Source organism: Adiantum capillus-veneris, chromosome 14 (assembly GCF_014529385.1).
Source record: "Adiantum capillus-veneris isolate H3 chromosome 14, ASM1452938v2, whole genome shotgun sequence".
Taxonomy (NCBI): Eukaryota; Viridiplantae; Streptophyta; class Polypodiopsida; order Polypodiales; family Pteridaceae; genus Adiantum; species Adiantum capillus-veneris.
In genome coordinates, this window is record NC_140944.1 from 107,869,030 (window position 1) to 107,873,390 (window position 4,361).

Genomic DNA, 4,361 nt, shown 5'->3' on the forward strand with positions numbered 1-4,361 from the left:
AAGCATGAAAAGCTAAAAAAGTACATTTTTTTCAAAATTGAACCAAGCATCGGTCTGACCTATCAAAACATGAAAATGGCTTTGCTTTTCACTTTAAAACCTTACAACATTTCCAAACAAGCATTCTGAAAAAAAAAAATCATGAAAAATTGTTTTTTTATTTTTAAAAGACACCCAAAAGTTAGGGATCTTACATCCTCCCACACTTAAAAAATTTGAGGTATCCTCAACTCGACGTGAAGTCTAGATAATTTAGTTTGATTACATAATCATGTTCCCAAGTAGCATCTTTTGTAGAATATGTTGACCATTTGAGAAGGTGTTCAAGGATGGTCCGATTACAAAGAGATTTAGTTCTACTTTGAAGAATAGCTTCAATGTATACTTCAAAAGTTCCATCGATCGATGAAAGTAAACAATAGAGAATTATCAAGAATGTGATTTGGATCAGGTACACCTCTTGAGTAAGTTGACGTGAAGAACATCATGTACCTTGATGTATGGTGGTAACAAGAGTTTGTAAGCTTGATCGTTGATTCTCTTCGTGATGATAAAATGTCCACAATATCTAGCACTGAGCGTTTTTCACTTATCCATTGATAAAGAGCTACGTTTAAGTTCCACTCTCAAAAATACCATATCTCCTTCTTCAAAGTATCGAATAGATTGTTTAGGGTCAATGTAACTTTTCTTTCTATCTTGAGTAGTCTTTATGTTTTGGTGTATGAGGTCTATCTGCAATTGCATTTCATCCAACATCTCTTTGGATGCTTGAACCCTTATGAGAGGGTCTGTCCATTTTAATGGAGCAAGACACTCTTGTCCATATAACACTTGAAAAGGAAACATTTCAATTGAGCTTGGAATGAGAAATTATATGTAAATTCAACCAATCACAAATATTTAGTCATTTACTTTGTTCATGAATAAAAAAAACTCTCAACATATCCTCAATGATTTGGTTGGTTCTCTCTGTTTTCCCATCTGTTTGAGGGTGATAAGTAGTACACTAGAGGCCAATTGGGTTCTTATAGCTGGGAATAAGGTTTTCCGAAAATTTAAGGTGAACTTTGCATCACGATTCAAAATTATACGATGAGGTAAGCCATGATACATGAAGACACCTTTCATGAAAACTTGAGCTATATCCTTAGCTGTAAATGTTGTCTTGACAAGAAAAAAATAGGTCATTTATGTAAGCATATCAAAAACCACAAAAATAAAGTTACATCCCAGAGATATAGGAAGTCTTGTAATGAAATCCATAGATATGAATTCCAATTTCATTTGTGGTGCATCAATAGGTTGAAGCTCCTGCAGTTCCTCTACTAGGGTATCGAACTTGTTCAACTTTAATACTTGACATGTTAAACATCTTGTAACATAGTTCAAGACATCACAATTTGATCCTGGGAAAAAGAAATTCTTTCTTATAATAGCATAAGTTTTAATGTAGCCTGAATATCCTACAATAGGTTTTTTTGTGAGCTTCTTGTAGTATTTGAAGTTTGATCCCACCATTGTTTGGGATACAAAGATGATTGTTGAAATAGAGGTTGTTGTCTTTCAACATGGAAGCCTTTGATTTTTATTTCTTGCTTCTTTGTGCCACTACCCAAGCTATTAAACAATGAATATTTGTGTAATATAGATCCCGAGGCATATCTTCATGAATATTGTCAATTAAAGAGGTAGTAGAAGTTGTAATAGCTGCTACAATACTCTTTCAGCTTAAAACATCAACCACTAAGTTTTCCTATTTGCATAATAACTCCTCATCCATCTCCGCTGTCGCATATTAAGATCAGGTTGGGTGTAAATCCACTTGAGGCTCTTATGATCAGTACGTAATTCGAATCTCTTTCCAAAAAGATAATATCACCATACTTTAAGAGCATGTACAACAGTCAATGATTCCAAATCATTGGTAGAGTAATTGAACTTGTGAGTACTTAGCTTATGAGATTCATTGGCTACCAGCCTTCCTTCTGTGGATAGACCACCACCAATTGTTGATTCACTTGCATCAATGAGATGAGCACAATAAAACTCTTTGAGAAGTCCAAAAGACGTAGTATTGGAGAATTCACCAAAGCTTATTTGAGTTTCTCGAAGCTAGCTTGAGAATGTTCATTCCAAGTAAACACTATAGCCTTCTTAAGGGTATTGGCCAATGGAGATGCAATCTTAGCATAGCCTTCAATGAAAGTACGATACCATCTTGTCAAACCAAGAAATCCACATACTTCTTTCATTGATTTGGGTGTAGGCCAAGATATGACACTTTGATATTACTTGGATCAATAGAAAAACCATCCTTGGATACAATAAATCCAAAGTAGTCCACTTTGTCATCCGTGAAGAAGGTGCATTTTCTACGCTTAGCATAAAGCTGATTTTGAAGTAAAAGTCCAAGTAATCATTGCAATTATTGTTCATATTTTTCCTTATTCTTTGAATAAATAAAAATATCATCAAAGAAGACAAGATAAAAATCGTCAAGCTGTTCCCTAAACACATCGGTTATAAGGCAATTGAAAGTTGCAGGAGCATTTATAAGTCCAAAAGGCATGATCGTAAATTCATAATATCCAAAGTGAGTATTGAGTTATGTCTTTGGTATATCCTCCTCCTTGATCCGGATTTGATAATACCTGACTTAAGATCAATTTTTGTGAAGATAGAATCTCCATGTAGTCAATCAAGTAACTCACCAATCCTTGGTATTGCATACTTTTGACCATTACCAAATTCAATCCACGATAATCAATACAAAGACGTAGAGTACCATCCTTCTTTCAATTAAAAATAATGGGAGTACTCCATGGAAAAACATTGGGTCAAAAAAAGCCTTGTTCAAGAAGTTGAGTAAGGTGCTCCTTGAGTTCTGCAGACTCAGGCACCAACATCTTGTATGGTCTATGAGAAATTGGTTGAGCTCCTATAATAATCTCTATTGCATGATGAACTTCATGCTTGGGTGGTAATTGTGAATGTTCTTTAGAAAATACATCATCAACTTCTATTAGCCACTCGAGTTCATATGTTTCTGCCTTTTTCTCCACAGAGTTAAGCCTTACTGCATAAATCATTTCATTCTTTCTGTAGCCTTTGATTAGTTTGGTGAAGTTCACTAGTTGAAGTTTAGGTTTCTCCCACTTTTTGATAATTGTAACTTTTGAGTTTTGCTCATTTAGAAAAGTCAATGAAACATGTTTACAATGTATGTGAGTGTCATTAGACTTAAGCCAATCCATTCCTAGAATTTTATCATAGACTCCTATGGGTAAGACTCTAAAGTGAGCTGAAGTGTTGTGACCATCCAAAGCAAAATTCAAGTTATGTCATTGAAGTAGAAGACTTAGCCTTCCTACCCATAGCTAATTACATTGGGAGGTATGAATCAGGATGTTCATGCAGAATAAGGCTCCTAATGCATCTAGGAGAGATGAAAGTATATGCACTCCCAAAATCAAACAATAAGGTAAAATGATTACCTTGATCCCCATTTGGGGTTTGAATTATTGAAAATTGTTCATTCACTCCTTGGTATTTAATTGCAATGTGAACATGTGCAATTTCTTGATTCCCTTTGCCTCTAGCACCTTGAGATCTATTGACTTGGGCTCTTCCTTGAGCTCTTTGATTTCCTCCTCTTCCTCTTGGATGAGGTTGAAGTTTTAAATTATTCCAATTGGTATCTTTGTTGTTATTAGGTGGTCCATTTTGCACAAAAGGTGGGTTTCTTGGTCTAAAGCTCCCTTGAATCTGAGGAGGTCTCTGATTTTGGTTGAAATTCTACTGAGTAAAGTTCTACTGAGCTGCAACTGGCTTAGGTCTAAAATTCTACTGCTCCAATTTGGGTTGAGGTATCTTAGTCCATGATTATCCACCAATCCTGTGAAGCTTGAATTATTGAATGAGCTATATTTGGATTGATGGTCAGATCAAGACAAGTGTAACACAGATGATCTTGTTTGCCCTTCATACATAATAAGTTCTCCCTTCTTTGTTGTGAGTCCCCTCAACTTTTCTCATCCTCACGATGAGGTCTTTTGATTTCACGGTGTCGGGGGATATGTGTTTGCTATGTGAGTCGGGCAGGCGCCGAGCCTCTGGCTATGGGAGGTGTGAAAGAGAGAGAAAAAGAACAACTGATAACTCTAGCAATCACCACAATCATCAATTAATTGAATATTACTTTGAGTACAATTTAGTCCTTAGCCAAGGCGGGCTGTTAACAGCACCCTCACTTGGATCAATTGCTAACTAGGAGTTTAACTCCCGTTTACAAGATTAATCGGGCCTTTAACGACACCGAACTTAACAAAATGCTAATTCAATCTTTAACGGATGACGGT